Below are 22,682 nucleotides of genomic sequence, written 5' to 3' on the forward strand. Positions count from 1 at the left end.
CTATAAGGGATTGTCGTTTTACCAACATGCTGGATACTCTCTGAAGAGGCTGGGTCGGATGAAAAGTATGTCAGCTGATCAATAGTCACGATCTTACCGTTATGTGGAAACTTAATTACTCTGAAGACCGATGAAACGACCGCTGTCATAGCATATGACCAACTTCGACCCAAAAGAAGGTTGTAGTCTAGAGGGGCATCAACCACTTCCACATCCAGACTAACGGTTTTACCTTCAACCCCTATAGGCAATTCTTGTAGAATACCAAACGGACGGAACCCACGGCCATCAAAGGCCTTAAGGATGGTGGGGGATTGGTTCAACGAAGGAGAACCAAGCGATCTCCAACATTGAATCGACATAATACACGTAGAAGCTCCCTCATCAATCACAGTCCGATGAATAGGCCTGTTTTTGACTATCACTGGAATTTGGAAAGCCATTTGATGGGGGAGACGTGGCGTACTATTTTCTAGATCAAAGATCATTAGGTTCGGGTCCTGAACATCGACAGCTCCGATAGCCGACAAAAGCAATTTCCGTTGTGCTGGGCATGATTGCAGCACTTCGAGTGCCGACATTGCTGAAGGTGAAACAGCTAAGTCCTCAACAATGTTGTAATTCTGGGCTGCTCTCGCATGTGGATTGAAAGCAGACCTTCGAAGTACACCCTTGGCGGGCGGCTTAATCACTAAGTCTGGGTTAGGTTTTTCGATCTGTAGTGGATCGGAACCAGGAGCTGAGGTTGATGGGTTAGAGTGAGAAGATTCTGCTTCCTTGCCATCAACAGGAGCCTTACTACCATAATCTTGCGATCGAGTCGCAATCCTCACATGAGACATCATCAAAATGGGTTCTTCACTGGCATTCGAAGAAGAACCTATCATCTTATTCTCCTGCTCTGGAAATGGATTCTTTAACACAGCAGGAGTGGGAGAACCTTTGACTATTTTTACAACCTCGGCCCGATGAGGGCAATCTCTCGTAAAATGATCCTCTTCACAAATAAGACAAGGATATCGAGGTTTGCGTTTTTCGTCATTGGTTTCCGACTTTTCAGTTTTCTCCTTTGGAGCCTTGTCTGCTTTAGCCTTCTTCTTTCCTTTCTTCTTTCCACCGTTTTTTGGTTTGGCCGTAGATGACTCTACAGCGTGAATGTCGGCGGTGAGTTCAGGAGAAGACTCTCCTGTCGAAGAATCAGGCAAAGTGATAATTGGAGTAGTTGAAGCCTTGGAAGACTTCTTCTTGCTCTTCGTAGTCACGATACCAATCATACCATCAGCGGCATGAGATCCCGAAGGAGCAGCAGCGATTTGATTCGACTTTGGAAGATCCGGAATCTTCTCGTGTAACGTACCCGACTGAGTGTAAACTAAGTCAAGGTATTGTGCCTGAGCAATGACTTGCTCCTCAGTAACTACTCCGGCCTTAGCGACATCTTCAGTAATCTTCGGTAATAATGATTTGACAAACCATTCAGCTAAGATTTGGTCCGGGATAAAAACTTTCACTAATCTCCTTCGACGTCTCCACTCATGAATGTGATCAGAAATATACGTGGACGTCGATTGTTTTAGGGAAGTTAATAACTCCGTGCCGTTATCGTATCTGACTAGCAACTGAAAGTGAGTTAAGAACGAGGTAGCTAACTGGCTAAAGTTGTAAAAAGAGGCCCGTGGTAACTCAATGTACCACTTGGCCGCGAGACCAATGAGTGTACGCTGGAAAAGACGTAAGCGGATGGAATCATCTGAGATAGAATTCGAAGCACACCAGAGGTGGTAAGTCATCACATGATTGGACGGATCCTCTCCAGACTTACCTTCGAACTTGGGTATATCGCTGGGCAACTTATTTGGCATTGGCGGCCAGAACTGAAGATATTGAATTGGATCGTTCGTTAGGCGCGTCAAGTCGGGTAAATCCAAAGTTGCAATAAACGGTAACTGCCGGTTAGGATCTCTAAAACTCTGGGTCACAATACCAGCCCCAGGAGGAGGATATCCAGGATAACTAGGAACAGGAGTCGCATTTGGGATATTATATCCTCCTGGAAAACCAGGATTAACCGGACCGTACTGGGGTTGTTGAGGTTGTTGATAAGTGTACCCAGGATACGGTTGATACTGGTAAACCGGTTGTTGGACAGCTTGCCCAGGTTGGTACTGTCCCTGGTACGGAGGTTGAACAAATTGAGGTTGAGTAGTGACAACCGTACTTATACCAGGCTGACCTACAGGCATCTGGACCGTGGTTTGAATCGTAGATCCAGACAACGGTAAAGATGTCTGAGGTGTGGTAACAGGGACAGTAGAAACTGGAGCCGTCGATACTCCAAAAGTAAGTATGGTAGATGTAGCGGTAGTTGCAGCAGCCGTTTGAGATGGAGTACTAGGTGCAATTGACGGCTGAGTAACTACCGAAGCTACAGAAGTTTGAACATTTGGCTGGACAGGTTGCGGTTGCTGGGTTGGACCAGAAACTACGGGTTGTCCAGCTTGAGGAACCATCTGTACACTTGGTTGCAACACCTGTTGACCCTGTGATGGATCCCACACTAACATTCCAGGGTACTGACCCGTAACAGGTTGAGGATACTGAGATCCATAACCAGATTGAGGGTAGGATTGATAATTGTAAGGTGCAGTTCCCATACTTGGAACATATGACTGACCTTGAGGCGGTTGATAACCTTGACTTGAGTATTGACCTTGAGGTAAATACTGATACTGGGGTTGACCTTGACCTTGAGGTTGGTACCCTTGAGGTTGATAACCTTGGGGTTGTACCCTTGAGGTTGCCATCCTTGGGGTTGCCATCCTTGAGGTTGATATTGATACTGAGGTTGACCTTGGGGTACATATTGAGGCTGAGGTTGACCTTGAGGCAAGTATTGCACCATAGGTACATACTGACTTTGAGGTTGCCCCCCAGACACGATTTGTGTACCTTGAGGTTGCCCCCCAGGCGTTAACTGCGGTTGCCCCCCAGGCGGTAATTGGCCACCTTGAGGTTGGGAAACGGGAACTGAACCTGACATCATGTAAATGTCTCCTACACCCAATGGTATATTACCACTGTTTCCAGCAAATAACCCATGATCAACGGGTTGAGGAGATGCCCCTGCAAAGGTACCAGAAAGTGACTGATACCCAGTGGGAACAGGAGGACCGCCGTGTAAAAAATATTCAGGACTTTGTGTAAACACGGACAACTGACCAGACATATTTACAGGAGTATGAATACCTCCAGGTGGAAAAGGAGTACGAGGTGTAGAAAAACCGACTGAGTTGTCTAAAAAATTGGTTAACGCAAGGTACCAAGAAGTACTTCTAGGAGGACTGTAAAAGATGGATTCACGCTCCCTTAGATCAATAGTAAGTTGACCTTCAAGGTGAGAGACACCTATATCTTCTTCTGGAGCAAGTTCTTCTATAGCAATCAAACCAGAAGGTAGATTTTCGGTGATAATTCTTTCTATTCTCGGTGAATCAGGGACACTAGAAGTTGGAGTAACAGGTTCGGAAATTTCAGGTTCTTCACCTGTTTCACTGGCAGATGAAAAACTACCAGCAAGCTCGGAAACTGTAACAGTTTCGGGATTGTAACCTGTTTCTAAACTTTGGTAATCTGGATGGACTACCAAGGAAGATTCTCCTTCTTCAGGTGAACCTACTCTACTGTCACTAGGAGGAGTTACAAGGACCTTTAACCCTTCGTAATGACCCGGAATGTCTTCAGGAGATTCACCCCGCGATTTACGGAGTTTTCTTAACAAATCTATTCCGGTAACAATCTCAGGAGACTTGCCCCGAAGTCGACGGGACTGTCTCGGTAATTCCGCCACAATTAAAGATTTTTAACTACAACACACGAAAACAAAGTAAAAATTTCAAATCAAACCACCTAAAGTCTTCTAAAGAAGCAAACAAATTTGAAGCACACGCCTAAAGAATCTAGAGCGTCAAACCAAACACAAACAGTAGTCTTCCGGACCAAAAGCGCTAGTTGGTGATTAGGCCCAACCTCGCAGGATTCAGTACAGAAATGGCGGGTGGAACAGTTACCCCGGCAACCTGCTTAATGAATAGATCGGCACAAGTTCCTCCACTTTAACCGTCTCGAAGTGAAGTGAACCCCCCGGAAAATCCAAGTGAGTATAACCGACGTCTTCTCCAGGTACAGTGGGACCTTCCCTCCACCGTCACCTCGATAGAACCCTAAAGATTATGGTCACTAAAGTTACCAATCACAACAATTACACCTGGGGGAACAGTCTAAACTCCGACAGCACGCAAGGGCAGAGTAACAAGCTCAATCCCCTTACCGGCTCCTTGACAATAATCCAAGGTTTACCGATAAGTGACCCCTGGCTCCTCGACAATGGTTAATCCGAGGTTCACCGTTTGTAATACGTACTGTCTGGCGTCGTTCCCAACGAGGGGGGAATGATCCCCTCACTGGTTCGGACACGAGCTCGTGCTTCTCCTTTAAGAGGAGCTTTCCCAGAGTATAACTGAAACAATTGGATTTAATCTACTCAAGATAAACTATCTGTTTGGTTTTGTAGTCTTGGAGAGTTAAGTACTCACCTACTCCAAGACCCTAGCCTAAGCTATGTTGGTGTTTCAGAGCCCTAGAAAAATAAAAATTACTAGATTGATTTTAATTTAAGCGTTACTTTTAAGGTTGTTTCTTAAGTCAAAAGGTGATGGAAGTGAAACCAGTGGTGTGTTGACTCGACTCGAAACCACTACAAAATGCACCTAGGATGATTTACCCACTACTTTACTTTTTCGATGAATTGCTTAACTAAAAAGTTGAGAGAATGCAATCTTTATAAAAGAAACTTCTTAATTGAAGACAATCAAAGAAACAATTCGTTTGTCTTTTCAAAGCATAAAAACATGACCGCTCTTTACATGCACGAAAAAAACTCTTTTTCTCTTTCAAAAACAAAAAGCTACTTGAAACAAGACTTTTAAAGAAGATGTTTTTGTATCTTTCTTTTAATAAAGTAAATAAATCTAATATAACCAAAAATCAATCTTAACAACTATTAAAATCTACGAAAATTCACTCATAAGCAGACTAAAAGGTAAATTTACTCTAAGCAATCTTAACGAGGCCAAAACCAACAATGATTATTCTAAGGTGTTTTACTTGATCACAATCAAATCAAGGACTAGCTTATTGCAGAACCAAAAACTAGTCAAAACAAAACTCTAATCTTTTTGTTCTTTTGTAAAATGGAAATCAACACTTTTATAAACAAGTAATTCGAAATCTGACCCAAAACAACTTAAATGGCAAGCTGCTCACACAAGGAGACTTTACGACAGGCCCGACTTCTAAGAAGGCTGACTAACCAGAGAGATCTAAGGCTGGACAACTTTCTACCGTCAAAGTCACTACATGACCTATTGAAAAATCAAACCCTAGGCCTAAACTTCGTTGAAATCCACTAAAACACTCAAAGCTCACAAAACAAGTTCAGGTGAAAATTTTTGACAGGGTACTAAAGGATCTGGGCAGAAAACACTAAGAAAAATCAAAATCTAAAAGCAATTAAAGCAAAAAATGGAATTTTCCTAAATTTTACAGGAAGACGCAGGCAACCCGTTATAACAGGTGCGGGCCCGCTCTGTGCAAACGGCAACAGCGCGTCCAAAGACGCACTGTGCAGTACTCAGAGGGTGCGTCCTTCTGGAAAAGTTAAGAAAAACCAAATCTAACTAAATCTAAAGCTAAGCCACCCAAATACTAATTCTCACAGTCAAAAACCAGAAAATAAAAATGATTTTCTCAGAGCAAAGTTCACACAAAGGAAAAGACTTTCTCATTAATGGATTCCCCAGTGGAGTCGCCAATTTGTCGTGGCGGAAAAAGTCGTTTGTGCGGACACAACTGACCTCCCTAGGAGTCTAAACTCTCTAGCGACAAACAAGACAAAATGGAGTGATCTTTCTCTAAATATACCTTTTAAAACATGAAAACTACAAGTGTTTAGGCTTACCTTATTCCAAAACGCTGTTGTTGTAGTCCGTCCTTGCCGATCCGGATGAGCTCCTCCTTCAAATCAATTCCTGCAACCACAAACAATCAAACAATTACCAAGCACTTACATTTCATATAATAAAACATATATTCAACATGCAGACCAAGGAACACATGAAATAACTCATTAACACAAGTTATTGAGAAAAATAAACCAGTTTGTATTAATAACGAAACAAAGAAACTCTTACAACCTGGCCTTGGTGTTGTGCAAGTTCCTCCCAGGGTCCATCAAGGGTTTTCCTCTACTTTGACAAAGCTCACCCACTTCCAAGTAGAATCAAGCAAAGACAATCTCTCCTCACAAGGTTCTAAATGGGAGTCCTAATTCCTGCAGCATTTACCCAAAGAAAATGTATAGCTCCAACCTCTCCTCCCTCTGGCTCAATGTCTTTATTTATAGTGCTGTAAAGAGGTTATTCAGGTCCACCATCAATGGGATAATCCCCCTCTTTGGGTGGGATAGCTCCCTTATTGATGGGATAAGTTCCTCCTTAATAGGGATACATGAACCAAGTGGAGGCGCATCCATTTCATCAAACCGACCTCTAGAAAGTTCTAGAAGTAACCACAAGTAACTTTTTTAAGATGAAACTCGCGCATTTTGCCTTTTACAGAAGGACGCACCTGTCCCTTAACATACAGAGCGTCCAAGGACGCAACTTTTGTGAACATTGTGAGCGTCCTCGCGGGTAAGGCTAGAGAGAACCTGCGACCCCAGAGATAAACACATTTTTTACAAGACTTTCTCTCTTCTTTGAGTTTGAGATGGATAGCAGAGGCATAAGACTTGCCTAAGAGGGTAGCATGACTGTTGATTTGAGCCATACTAACTGTAAGTAGTCATGGTGACACTTTTTAGTGTAACACAAAGATACTTCTTCATACTAAAATTGACTTGAAAGCTAGGAAGTATGACATATTGAGTCAAGAGAAAACTATAGAATGGCCAACATAGAGTTAAATTCCCTTGCACATAAGCACACCATAATAATTACTTGGGTAGTGTATGCTCAAGAATTAACAATAATATAATCCTACGACATATGAGGCATCAATAGACTATCCATATGATTGGAAGACTAACTAACCAAAAGACTAAAAACTTAAAAAGAAGGTTCAGCTTCTTAAATTCAAACTAGGAACTAGCTTAATGAGAAAAAAACTCATAGCTTAGTGCTTTTATCAAGGTTGACGTGATGTTTCAGATTATTTATAATATAAAACTGAGAATTCACTCTCTTCAAACCCTTTTTTTGTTTATCATATGCATTTTTTTGCCTTTTTCATATTATAAAAAGCCTAAAACATAATAAAATAATGCTTTAATATAATTGAGGAAAAGAGTGCCACAAATAAGAAAAGTATTTCAATTTCTTGGAACATGCCTATGTTGAATGCAAGCTAGGCATGCAGGATATGGGCACTCGAGGAATGTTTCTTCCAAGAATAAATGGTGTTGAGTCACAAAGGCAATATATGCAAGGCTAATAATTAAATATAATGCATGAGAAACTCGCTATAAGAGAGCAAGTCGAATCCGATATTAGGCTCAGAAGCATATGCTTGGTAATGTTATAATACAAATCAACATTGGGAGGCCATTTCGATATTTCCAAAACAATATTTAAGAGGAAGTATGAATCTTCATTAAGAGTCACGAGGGTCGGACTTACGAGGGCTTTTGATCCTAGCAATTTTTAATAGAATAGACACAAAATGGATAGCAAGGTACTAACTAGGGCTTCCATGTAAAGGTAGGATTTACCACCAAATTATGACACATAACATTGTGAGTGAGGTTGGACTCACAAAATAATGGGATTGATCTAATGATAAAGAAGAAAATGACATCAATGCAGAAAGTGAAGTGAGAAAGTCGTTACCCTCTATGCAAGATATCAATATCATTATCTACCACATTAGATTTGATGTAGAAAACGTGTTAGAAAGGCATTAGAAATAAACAAGTGCTTGTGTTACACCTAAAATGAAAACACCACTTATAAATACATTTTATTGAAGAGTACATTAATTGAAAATATGAAAGAGGGTTCTCAACTATATAAAAGTGGGTCAAAAACATTCATAATATATGTAAAAACTTTATTTCTAGCATTTGGTTTGACTTTTTACCCAATCATAGTGCATTGTGGATAAACATCCCTTGATATTATTTGATGATATCATTAGATTTAGCTAACAAAATCCCACACCAGATTGAGCTTGTACATACTCATCATTGACTATTTTATTTGATCATATTCATTTAGTTTTTAATGTAAATTTGAGGGTGATAAATTGATTTCAAAAGGGGGTATATGCCTATGTGACTCACCTTATCCATTGTAGCATATGGATGGTGCTATGATATTTTTCTTAAGGATAGTTATGTATATATGAAAATATCTATAGAAAAAAGGTGTATGTGCACAACCTCTTTGTTAAATAAAGAATATTACTAAAAATTATTAATTAAATGTAGAATGGAAATCCTTTGGAGAGAGAGGGAACATGAGGAAGTGGGAAATTATGTATTAGATGATTTCGAGACCATGGATGTCGTCTAGAATTTTGGCCTTCTCAAGCTTCTGTTAATTCCTATTATGCACATGCAAAGGAACTTTATACAAGTATCAATTAATTACTAGATATTGGACCATGATGTTTTATGATAAATGATGAACCACTGGGAATTGAAGTGAAAATTATTTATTTCATCATTGAACTCTCTTAGTGAAAAGAAATAATGAATTTGAAGATTCAAAGTCTGTCATATTAACGATTAAATATTATATCAATGTATATTGCACTGATGGTACCTAGAAAGTAAGAACCCAAAATCCCATTAGGAGCATAGAAATCCCGAGGCTCAATATTTTACTCTTCACTATAGCTTGTCTGGCATGATCAAGCTCACTGAGTTAGGCATTGCAACCACATATTTTTTATGGAGTAGAGTGCCCACACCCTACAATATTGAATTGGTGCATATCATTGCTAACTAGTATGAAGACCCAAGTTATAGATTGCAAGTTGGAAAAAGTGAATAACGTCAGATATGGGAGTATCTTATACCTTTTCCAAGTCATACCTAATTATGTCCACAATTGGACAATCATATCTCGCACTATATGAGCCCTATATGACATGAAAGGAAGGTTTGATGACCAAGCTAGGAGGAGGATGAGTGACCACTACTACATTCAATGACAAGTTCTTTCTGGTGGTGGGCATGGCAAATTATTACTAGTCATGGCTATCCATATGCAAGTCTAGACTTTAGAGGAGACCTAGAGCATGAACTTCCTTCTAAATTTTCTTAGGGAAATATAAGTAGGATATTTTGATTTTAGAATTATTTACTTTTTATGGATTTTTCCTTTTAAAAATATCATTTCAAGAAGCATGGAAATTGTTTTGGTGGGAAAATAATTACAAAAAAATGATTTGATGATGCATATGTGGGACCAATAAACTAGGGTGGTACCCATGTCATAAGTGTTATGGAATAGGTGAGGACTAGCATCTCAAAGAAGCAAAAACAATTCTTCAATCTGTGTGTGGGACCTAGAAGGATTGACCCATCAGGTGCCAATAGTAAGATAGAGAACCTACTTCAGGGAATTCAATGTCGTGTTGTAGGAGTACCATGGGTGTGTTTATGCCTATTGTGTTGGGTAGAAAATACCATTATTTTCTACCATGACACACAATAGGACCCAAAGCCTTATGTATATTTATACTAATCAAAGATGTAGTTGTATGATCATTGGCAAAAAATCCATTTTATAGGACATTTTTCCCATATGATCATGCTTTCAAGATTACGAATGATAAATATAAAATCCAATAAATAATTAGATAATGCATCGGTAATGTTATTTTTCTTATAGGAAATGAACCTTAATAACATTGAAATTTCATTCAAGTAACTTGATACACAAAAATATATGAAAAGGAGTTGGGTCATAGACTTGTACCAATTATTTAATTATGACAATATCAATTGAGAACCAAGGTTAAGTACTATTTTCACTCCATAATTTTTGAGGCTGTAAAGGAATTGCAGAGGTAACCATAAAACCATTTGTAATTTTAGAAGCTAGCCCTTCTAAACTCAGAGAGGGATCTCTTTATTAGATCTATCTTTGTTGTTTTAGGATTTTAGGTTAGATGTAAGATTTAAAATTTGGTCTTTTGAATTGTTTGGTTGAAATTACAGAGAAAGACCATTGGGCAAATGGAGTCAAAGGCCTTAGGGTGATTAGATGAAGAAATATCAAAACGTATGTAACAGGGAAAGGTAGGCAGGCTATTGGATCTTTGTAGCTTGATGGAGTGATAGAGAGGAAAAGCTTAAAGTTCAATTATAGAGCAGTTAAGAATCCTATATTTAATTTTTCTTTGAAAACATAAATGTTTCTTATAAGCAAAGACATAGTGTAATTAAACAAATTAAATCTTTCATTGTATTTAAATAATATAGATCAGAATAACATATGGAAAACAAAGATACAACATGTTTACAAAATGAAACACATCACCAGTTCACATGACACAAGAATCCTGGAACATATTTTTGTATTAAAGAAATGATCACTTTCAGCTAAGTGAACAACTTTACATTAATAAAATTCATTCTTCATCCGAGTTCCAACATTTGTACTTTAATTTGTCAAGTACTTATACAAAATTACCAAAACAATATCTTGAGTGAAAACCTCAAGATCTTTTACAAAATATCTTGAACTTCTTATAAAAATATAACAAAAATATAGATAACTTTAAATTGTTGAATCTGTTGGTCCTATATTCGAGGGTTTCTATTGATGAATGGGTCTAGAAAAGTATTTCTCTATTACTGAGGATAAAAATTATTTTTACTCTAAGAGTTGACACAGCTGGTCCCATATTTCTTCATCTAGAATGGGCATTTTAACCATCTTTCTACAAGTTTCATCTATCTCAATATATTTCTCGAAAGTTGGTTTGACCAAAAATAAATGCTTGATTTCAACTATGATAAGTAGATCGAATTCTAAAGCTTCCAAGAAAGCTTTTCCCATGATTGTGCCTTTGATAGTAGAAAACTTTGATTTGTCCCGAGTTATTAAGTACAATTTCTGCTGGTAATCTTTTAGTGGCACTAACTTGTGTCCAATCCCCTTTAGTACTAGTAGTCATTTTAAATGTAATACATTGAATTTCTTATGGAACTTCTGGACGTTGGTCTCCAAATGCTTGCACTTGTTTTCCAACTGTACTAGTAAATTCCTTTTAGTAAGGACTCTCCTGATTTCCAAAATAGTCTATGTTCTATCTACAATTTCAAATTCTGCTAACTCATCCTTGGTCTTTGAATTCAAAATTTTAATTAAAGTATTAGCTTCCCCTAGCCTCTGTCCCAAGTTGTTTCTAAATTCTTCAATCATCTCCTTCAATCTCTGTATTAAGTCCTCCTATCCAAAGATTATTTCGATTAAATGCCAGATTTCTGTGATGACCTCATTGATTTCAATCCATATACTTTCTTTGGCCCATGCCAGTGTTTGAGCCATTAAAAACTCATTTTCTAACTACTGAATCTTTTGTGGTAGCCTGTGATATTTTCGTAGCTCTGCTATATATGAATTATCTGTGTTCATTTTTTTCTCCTGTAAGGTTTTAAGTTGGGCCTTTAATTTTTCAATTTCCTGCCCTATGATGGACATGTATTCCAAATCTTTAGCCAACTCATTTTAGGAATTTGTGGTTTGTGCTTTTGTTGTTATCGATGTAGATTCTCTTGCTATCGCTACAACCAAAATAGGGGATACTGTCAGCAGAACTATTGCTATTTGTGAATTCTACTCCTTTTCCTTCAACAATCTTTCCATTTCAACCTCCATGTCCTTAATCTGACCATTTTGTTCAATTATAATTTTGAACATGTCGTCTTTTTCTTTCCCAAGATCCCCAATTTCCTTATTCTATGGGTCTTCTATAGAGGAAGCTTGAGCTGCTTCTTGAGTGCTACAATATCATCATTCTTCCTTTTGACAATCTCTTCTGCTACTTTCACATCACTGGGATCATACCCTAGTTTGATTACAAGGTCTTCTAATGATTTAATTTGTGTATATTTAGCGAGAGATGAAATATTTTCAAGTTTTAACTGAGATTGTATGTTTTTTACTAAGTCCTACAATTTGGATGTTGTCATACTAGTATTGGTCAGAGTAGAGTATAGTATTTCACCAATTTGTTTATGCATGTCTATTTGGTCAATGGGGTGAATTTCTAGGCATTAAAGGAAAATATAGACTTCTTGCAATTAGCTAGAGTTTTTTGAAATCAGACCTGCGCTTGAAGGAATGCAATTTGCATTTTCCCCTTTTCTTTGTTAAAGGCTAAAAGAAGCCTATGCTATGAAGAAGTTTTCTGCTTCCAGAATTGGGAGTATGTGGTGGCATTGAGTAGTTCATTTTTCTTCTTGATTTAGTTGAATTTGGAAAAAATGTTTGGTTCACCCTAATCCTGAACCAACTCTGTTGTTTGAGCTGTATCTGGGGGATCTTGGGAAGCTGAGGAAGATGGAGATCTTGTGAGTATATCTTATTTCCTTGTAGAATAATGAGGGCTTGTTAGGACTATGGTGGACTTCTCATCATCCTCATGCAGAAAAAATGGTGTAGGATTAGTCTTTTGTTTCTTCTTGTATATTTGAAACTCTTTGACTCCAATCTCTGTCACTGAAGGGGAAACATCTGCCCTTGGCCTCTTGTCTCGTTTCTCTTGAGGTATTGGAGTCTCTAAGGTATGTGTGGCTATCACCTTCTCTTCTGCCTCTTGTAGAGTATTCTCCTCCCACTGACTTTGATTCATAAATTTCTCTATCTCTGGTCTAGGAGTGTGAGTATAGGGAGTGGTTTTTCGTATAAGTATAAATACAATGATGAAAATTAATAATCAATAGTGGAATGAATTATTGAGAAATCATTTCCATTCATTATTGATTAGAAATCTGAATGTTCCACTCTCAGTTGGAAATGATTCCAAAGGGGTCATATGACCAGGTTAAACTCAAATTTAAATTCATTTGCTTAAGAAGAAAATATGCCTCCTTACCTGCTACGTTGGCATTACATATAAATGGTCCAACCTGCATCTTGATATTAAACTAAAAATTCTTCTTTGCTACAACTATTGAGGCTCAGTTTTTTCCAATTATGACACCCTTTCTAGACTTTGCCTCTCCCATTTTTGAACTATCCTTGACCCCTATTATGCTTATTTCAGTTATAACATCTAGGTTTTGGCTGAAAGGGTGCTATATGCTTGAGGTATGAAAATTAACATAAAAAAGTGTCTTATACCTTAATATTAAGCATTACATAAGCTAGATGTCTCCTTATTGAATTATCATGCTAACTAATCTAGAGACCTTGTGTAGATTTGTTTTGATTCAGAACAGTCCCGAATTTCCTGCAGAGAACTCGTGCGATCCTATTTCCTGTGGATGCTCTGAAATTCCTGCAGATGTGGATTTCCTGCAACCGCCCAGATTTCTTGCAGCGAAATCGGTGGTTAGATATGTTCCATTTGTTTCCAGATCAAACGAGAACATGGGTTTTTTGGGGAATCCATCCTACATGGATGTTGTCCTATGTGCTATTTTGAATCCACCAACAAAACCACTCAGATTACTAGACCTCTTCTCGTTGGCTGTATGAAGGAAAACTCCAGCTATGTAACGAATTTCGTCTAATCCATGCTTTCAGTCATGGATTAGAATTAGTATAGCTAATTTTGACAGTTTGTGCCAGTACTGTTAGCCAATGGATCATATTAGTAGTTTTCCTTATTTCGAGTCACATATGGGTTTTCGCACTTGTATAAATTCGACTCTATTTTATATTGTAAGGGGATGTTGCGTTGGCTTCATTGATAGTATATATTAGATTGTACTCAATTATTACATTTTCAGATTAATATAATATTATATGTTCTATCTATCTTACTAAGAAATCTCTTCTAATTTTGAAGGGGTTGTGAGTGAGGGAGGCCCCCCTTTGCTCACAACTCTAGTAGTGTAGTATGCGTGTATTTTAGTTCTGTTATGCAGTAATAATTTGTTTACAAAACTAATGTACTCTTTCTGATATATCAAAAATAAATGATTGAATGTTTCATGTTAATCTGTTGATTCCATTTAATCAAGATTGGATTTACATTGTTGAGTGATTCCTTTAATTGTTGTAAGTTTGATTTCTTATCTTTTCTAATCAACATAAAAAATACTAAGAGATGTAGAGGGATGTTTCCATCCACTCCATAGCCTTTGCTGCTAAATATTGATGCAGAAAAGAGGCATTAGTTCTATTTATGGTTGATTGGTTAACTTAATAAGCACTTATGGTATTAAGCCCGCATATATTTTGCACAACATCTCACAAGCTTACTTGCCCTGGGTTGATGATTTATGTTGACAAATTATAAGTCTATAATTTGACTCAACATTTTGGCGCCGTTTCTGGGGAGGTGCTAAGGGATAATACCAAAAGTGTTTTAGTATTATGTACATTATTTGAAATTTTCAGGACTGGGGGAGTCGAAGTGGTAAGATGAAGGGCAAAAGCCTACGCACATGTAGAGGTTAGAAATTCGCCAAAGTCGTGTCCTGATTGTTTGGTAAGTAGTTTTCTTTGAATTTTTTTGCATAGTAGATGGTAGGGTCCAATATTTACAAATGTCTTTTGTGGTGGTGTGAGCACCACTTCACTTACTAATACACTAGCAAGGAAAAAGAAGTTTGCAAGATACAAGGCAACAAGGGAAGAAGATTTTGGGCAAGAGGTTTGTGGTCCTTAGAAGAGTCCAAAACACATTCCTACTTCCATAGTAGAAACTTCTGCAAGAAAATCTTATGTTGTTGCACATTTCGAATTTCCCCTTACAAGGAAGACAACATCTCTATTCAGTGGTCAGCCTGAAAAGGAATTCCTCATTAATCCTATTCAAGAACCAGAATTTCAAAGCATTGATTCCGCAGAATCTGTAGTTTGCAAAGGTCTTACTTCTTTTTGGTCCAGAATGGCTCATGAGTAATGAACTGGAGATATAGATCAAGGATATGATGAGAAGGCATAGGAATTGGTCACATTTGAATTCCCTATCACAGAGGATGGTGGAGCAACTCAAATGAAGAAAATTCCTCTCTTAGCATACAAATTAATATCAATACAAGTCTTCGAAATACATGGTTCTTGCTAAAGATTGTACTCAAAATTGTTTTCTAGTTCCCTTGACTCTGATCCACTAAATGTCTTAACAACAATGTCTTCCTCCTCAAAAAAAAGAGAGAGAGAAGGAGAATTTTTCTAAAGCCTATAGAACAAAGAGAAGACAAGGAATCAATGGTTTTAACTGTAAGGGACTATCTAAAAGCTCAAGAGGATTGCAAACAAAAAGGTTAGGAGGAAAGTTTCCAACATAAGGTTACAAACCCAAACAACACCTACAAAAATAAAGTAAGTCAAGGCAATTCATTTCCTAGGGTGGGTAACAAAGTAAACGATCAAATGGGAACTGTACCGAGTTCTCATTTTTTTGAGGTAGCAAAAAATAATATGGTTTTGAAAAGTGTTGATTCAAAATACACTTTAATTTTTGGAGCATATTTTTCACACTTTAAATTTTCTTATGTATCAAGTATGAATATTTTTTCTAAAATGTTAGTAAATTTCATGCTAATTTTGAAAAACGTTAATACAAGATCAACCCCTTTTTTTAGAGGACTTATTTTAAATGTTGGTGATTTCACATGGATTCTGAAAACCATCAACCTTTTTTAAAACATATTTTTGCCACTTTAAATTTTCTTATGTCTTCAGAGTGCACATAACCCCACTACCCTGCAATGCATGAGGGGCTCGATCTTTGTTTTTAATAACTTTTAATTATTTTTATGTATGTTTTTTAATACTTTTATTTCTTAATTGTGATTTTATTGTTTTTGTTTTCAATTCAATTTTTTTTTTAAATTTAATTAAAAGAAAAGTTTTAATATTTTTATTATTATTTTTTTTAATGTTTTAAATTCTGTTTTAATGTATTATTTATTTATTTTAATGTTTTTCATTTTGTCTATTTTTGTTTTTCATTATTATTATCCACTTCGGTATTATCTATTTATTTTTATTCTTCTATTTTTGTGTCAATTAAAAAAAATCTTAAATTATGTTTTTTTGGAAATATTTTGTTGTTTATTTATTTATATTTTTGTTTTTTATATTTAATTTGTTGGTTTAAAATTTTATATTTTATAAGTTAATTTTGTTTTCTTTTTACTTTTTTATGTTTGATCTCTCTCTCTCTCTCTCTCTCTCTCTCTCTATATATATATATATATATATATTATTTTTTTGGTGTGTTTTATTTTTATGTTTTAAGATATATTTTTATCTACTTGTTACTAATTTTTTTTTAACTTTTTATGATTTTGGATTTTTTTTTTGTTTTCATTTGTATTTATTTATATACTTATTTATTATTATTATTATTTATTTATTTATATATTTTTTTTCTACAGGGTCCGTGTCGATCATCAACTAGTAACTTGATCTCATTATGTGTCAATTTGTATTTGATTTTAAATTTTTTGTTATAATGGATCGAGATCACCCCCATAATGTGTTAATTTCATGGTTGGTATTTAAGTTTCCATTACAATAGGTCATGTTTACCTACACTGCGTGTCAATTTCATGGTTGATTTTTAAATTTTTGTTACAATGTGTCAAGTTGTCTTAGGCTAAAATTAAAAAATGCTATATTTTTAACATTTAAAAAATAAATTACTCTTGGTATAATGACAATTTCATTCAGCTATTTATTTTAAAAAAAAATCAGTCATAAATTTTTTCCATAATGCCATGGTTGAAATATGTTGTAAACATAAGGTTTTTTTAGTCATGACCTTTGGTTTTAAATAAATGGTTGAAAGATAGCTAAAATTTTAAGGTTTTTCTAAGTCATGATATTTTATCTTTAATGCTACGGTCGAAAACAATTATAAGTATTTAGTCTTTAACACCATGGATGAAAATTGTTGGAATTTTAATCTTTTGTGAGACATTATATTTTATCTTTAATCCCATGCCTATAAATCATTGGAATTTTAAGGTTTTTAAGAGACGTGATATTTTATCATTAATGTCATATTTGAAACTTGTGGAATTTTAATGTTTTTCAGAGTCATTATATTTTATCTTTAACGTCATTATTAAAAAATGTTGAAAATGTACCCAAAAAATGGAGGTTATTCTAGCATCAACACTTTTCATTTTCACGGTGTTTTTTGCACAAAGAAATTGGTTTTCACTTCCATTGTTAAACAATGTTGAAAATTTACTTCGAAAAAAAAATGTTGATGCAACATCAATACTTTTCGTTTTTGGGATATTTTTTCATGTTTTCTTTGGGTTTTTTGGCTTAAGTTCTCATTTTGAGCTTACAATTCCCATTTGATAATTTATTTTATTGTGTATACCCATAGTAAGATATGGAAAATCATGGCCACCAAATCAAGTACATTATAGATTCATGAAATACATATAAAAGAGTAACAAACATGGCCACAGAAAGAATACACAGTGAGTGCATGTCAAATATCATAGCAACGAACACTACATAGTGGAGCCATGTCTCATTATATTAAGTATAAATATATCTAGAGCAATGGAATGAAAAAATTGATCCTCCCTAATGTAATAAAATCATGTGAGTAGGAATGAAGAAGTATTGTCTAAAAACTTAGATAATGACATAAAAGATGCTACTAAAATAAATAGCAACATAACAAAGAGGGTGCCACTAGTATAACCTAGTGATGCTTTAAATTGATAAAGATATTATCCCAAACCCAAGGTCTTCAGGCCAACCACTAAAGGTATAAATCTTCACCATGCGAATACATGAGTCAAACACACACATTAGAGAAATAATTTATTTATTGGTTAGTCATGTATATCATTAGAAAACATGAGATAATCCACCATTGATGATAATAGGAGTTGAGGTACCAAATGTATTCTAACAAGTGAAAATAAATAAGTTGAGTTTGAACACTTGTAGAATCCATCAATCAGTGGACACTAATGTATTCTTACTGTTAATAGTAAGGGAATCTACAATTGATGGCTAAAAATTCCAAGGTACTAAATGAGACTCTATACCTTATTCCTATCTCAAATGAGTTGAAGTTGATGGGAAAATATTTTATAGAGTGATGACATTGAGGTATCGCCTGTCAATGAAAAATGTTTAACTAGAAGTCCAATTATATGGAAGGACTCAGATGAATAATTATAAGGGCCAAAATTGATTATGTGTCTTGCATGCACTAAATGAAATGGAACACTCAAGATATCCTCTAAGAAATGACCAATAATGAAAAACATTAACAGAGATGAGGAATTCCACCAATTATGAAAAATGGAATTCAAGGTACTTCATGAGTCCTAATGTGTGAATAAGGGTGTTGATGGGAAACACAAGGGAAGCCACTCAATCAATAACCATGATAAATCTCATTGTTGAACACAAGGTCACCTATCAATCATGAAAATAGGGTTAGGGTGTTACTCTAGGTCAAACTCTCTGAGCAATTTATAATAGTCAATGAGTGAAGACCCATCAATAAGGAGTTAATGGGGAGTTGCCATATTAACACAAGTATATGGCAAAGATACTTCTTCATACTAAAATTGACTTGAAAGCTAGGAAGGATGACATATTGAGTCAAGAGACAACTGTAGAGTGGCCACAAAGTGGCCAACATAGAGTTAACTTCCCTTGCACATAAGCACACCATAATAATGACTCGGGTAGTGTATGCTAAAGAATGAACAACAATATAATCCTACGACATATGAGGCATCAATAGACTATCTATATGATTGGAAGACTAACTAACCAAAAGACTAAAAACTTAAAAACAAGGTTCAACTTCTTAAATTCAAACTAGGAAACAACTTAATGAGAAAAAAACTCATAGCTTGGTTCTTTTATCAAGGTTGACATGATGTTTGAGATTATTTATAATATAAAATTGAGAATTCACTCTCTTTGAACCCTCGTTTTTGTTTATCATATGTATTTTTTTTTTACATTTTTCATATTATAAAAAGCCTAAAAATGAAAAAAATAATGCTTTAATATAATTGAGGAAAAGATTTCTGCAAATAAGAAAAGCATTTCAAGTTCTTGGAACATGCCTATGTTGAATGCAAGGTAGGCATGTAGGATATGGGCACTCGAGGAATGTTTCTTACAATAATAAATGTTGTTGAGTCACAAAGGCAATAGATGTAAGGCTAGTAATTAAAGGGAATGCATGAGAAACTGGATATAATAGAGAAAGTTGAATCCGATATTAGGTTCAGAAGCATATGCTTGGTAATGTTATAATACAAATCAACATTGGGGGACCATTGCGATATTGCCAAAAAATATTTAAGAGGAAGTATGCAGATTCACTAAGAGTCATGAGGGCTGGACTTAGGAGGGCTTTTGAGCCTAGGAATTTTTAGTAGCATAGACACAAAATGGATAGCAAGGTACTAACTAGGGCTTCCATGTAAAGGTAGGATTTACAACCAAATTATGACACATAAAATTGTGAGTGAGGTTGGAGTCACAAAATAATGGGATTGATCTAATGGTAAAGAAGAAAATGGCATCAACACAGAATGTGAAGTGAGAGAATCGTTACCCTCTATGCAAGATATCAAGATCATTAGCTACCACATTGTATATGATGTAGATAATTTTTTAGAAAGGCATTAGAAAGAAACAAGTTCTTGTGTTATAGCTAAAAAATGAAAACACCACTTAAAAATACATTTTATTGAAGAGTAAATTAATTGAAAATATGAATGAAGGTCCTCAACTACATAAAAATGGGTCAAAAAAATTCACAGTATATGTAAAAATTCATTTCTTACATTTGGTTGGACTTTTTACCCAACCATAGTGCATTTTATATAAAAACCCCTTGATATTTGGCTGATGATTTCAGTAGATTTAGCTAACAAAATCACACACCAGATTGAGCTTGTACATACTCATCATTTTCTCTTTCATTTGATCATATTCATTTAGTTTTTAATGTAAATTTGAGGGTGATAAATTGATTTCAAAAGGGGGTATATGCATATGTGACTCACCTTATCAATTGTAGCATATGGATGGTGCTATATGATATTTTTCTTAAGGATAGTTATGTATATATGAAAATATCTATAGGAAAATTGTGTATGTGTACAACCTCTTTGTTAAATAAAGAATATTACTAAAAATTATTAATTAAATGTAGAATGGAAATCCTTTAGAGAGAGAGGTGTTGGTTGTGGTTTTCTACCTATTTTTTGTGCATTCTTTCCCAGTTTTGACCTTTCTGTCCTCCAGGCCTATGACTTTACATGATCAATTTCCCTGTTTTCTCACCTTTTTAACCTATTCTATTGTCATGTTACTTTGTTGTATTTTCCCGAATAATACGAGGCTTTATTCCTTTTTGTGGCTAACTGGGAGAGTATTGAAGAAGTATTTTGGGGAGCTCTTCTTCTTTTCAGGTGATGTCCTGTGAGAAAAAAGCTATGAAGCAGACATGTAGCGTAGATTAACTACAAAGAAGGGTATAATGGTTCGCTGTTACACCTTGGATATTGTTACAGGTTACTGTTACACATTGGATGCTGTTATAGGTTGCTGTTACACATTGGATGATGTTACATGATGCTATTACAATACGCGCTAATACAAGAGTTCGTTGTCACACCAAAAGTAATGTTGCTAGTGATGTCGTTACATCCCGAACCACCATTCAGTGAATGTTGTTGCGCCAAACCTGGAAAATGTGGGTACTATTCCATATAACAGTTATTGGTAGTAGAGATTGTTTATTTTGGAAGAAGCAAGACCCAAGAAGTTGCAATCCTAACTGATGTATATTTGTATTTAGAAATAGGTTGTAACTACTTTTATTTTTTATCAGCATGAGAATTGGGAGATTCCCATGATTGATCTATTTTCTAATTTCTGGTTGTAATAACTATAAAAGAACTCAGCTTTTCATGCACAAGAAAATGGAATATAGAAAAGTATTGTTACTCTGTTTCTGTAATTCTCATTTTATTTTTAATATTAATCAGCATGGTGATGTTGTTACTTATCTTCAACTAATTCGTTAATTACTTTTGAGTTATTCCTGCACCCTGCTGAGGAGGAAGGACCCTCCTTTTTGGTGGGGATTGTAGTGATAGAGGTAGTGTACATTCTAGTTTACTTAATTGATTTATGGTTTCTCGATGTTGCTGTACAAATAGTGGATTACATTCGTTGTTGTTTCAATTTATATTATGTTGTTACACTGAGTTAATCAATAGAATGGTAGTAACCAACTAGAGTAGATATTAGTTCCTGTGTGGCGTGCCTTTACTTTGATAGCTTCAAAGTGTGATTTAATTCTGCAGAGTGTTTTTATGTCTACATGCATGGTTTGATTCAACAATTTAAATCAAGGCCATATTTTACTATTTTCTAAATTTTCTTATTCTTGGCTAGAGTGTATCGGCACAGACAGTGCGAAATCCATTGAAACAGAAAGACCTACCATGGGTTGACAATTAAATGTTGCAGTCTTAGTCAATTAATATTGATTAAAACAACACCACATTTTGGCATCGTTTCCGAGTATGGTAGTTGACGATACAGTTAGCCAAGCTGTTTTTTTGATATAGAGTGTTCTTAGTCCACAGTTGTTGGGCGGTAAGGCGAGAGGTAAGAACCTACGCATCGCTCTAACATACCTAGGCAGGCTCACCATTGTGATTACTAGGGCACTTAGGGTATTCTAGTGTTTTGTTTAGCGTGTCTTCAGCTTTTCAGTTATTGGGTGGTAAGATGAGAAGTAAGAACCTGCACATCACTCTAACATACCTGGGTGGGCTCACCACTGTCGAAGACTGAGACACTTAGGGTGTGAGTTAATACACATAGGTTCCATGTGTTCAATTGTAGGAATTACAGAGATACTAAAATCAGCCCCCACTCTAATAAGTCATAGGAAAAACTGGTCGTAAAAAGGAAAGGAAGAGTGTAGATTTGGGAAGGAAGACACTTATCTAGGAACTAATCTCTAAGGCAGAAAAAGAACAGTCCAGCTCTCAAAGTAATGCAAGGAAAACAGTGCCACAGAAAGTTGTTACTCCCATAGCAAAAGTAGCAACCTCTAATTCCTCTATCTTGGGACCATATCATCCTAAAGCTAGCACCCATACCCCCAAGATCAAGAATTCAGATCATGAGTAGGAAGGGGAAGCTAGTAGCAAGAACTTGAGGATCGAGGGGCAAGGGGAAACTGAGGGGGAATATCGAACACCTGAGATGGAAAAGAACCTTTTGGTTTATCAATATCCAGATACAGGTAGTGCGGTGAAGCAACCAGCCCCAAGGTTATCTGAGGCACTAATCAAATCTACGAGTCCATCACAAGAACAGTTTGAAGGATGTCTTCTACAACAAGGATTAGAAGAATTAGTCATGGGGGACAATGATGACAACAATGCTAAGAAAAATGCT

The sequence above is a fragment of the Pinus tabuliformis genome, chromosome 6 (genome assembly GCF_031772625.1).
Source record: "Pinus tabuliformis cultivar Carrire ecotype Pingquan chromosome 6, CPIR1, whole genome shotgun sequence".
NCBI classification, from domain to species: Eukaryota; Viridiplantae; Streptophyta; class Pinopsida; order Pinales; family Pinaceae; genus Pinus; species Pinus tabuliformis.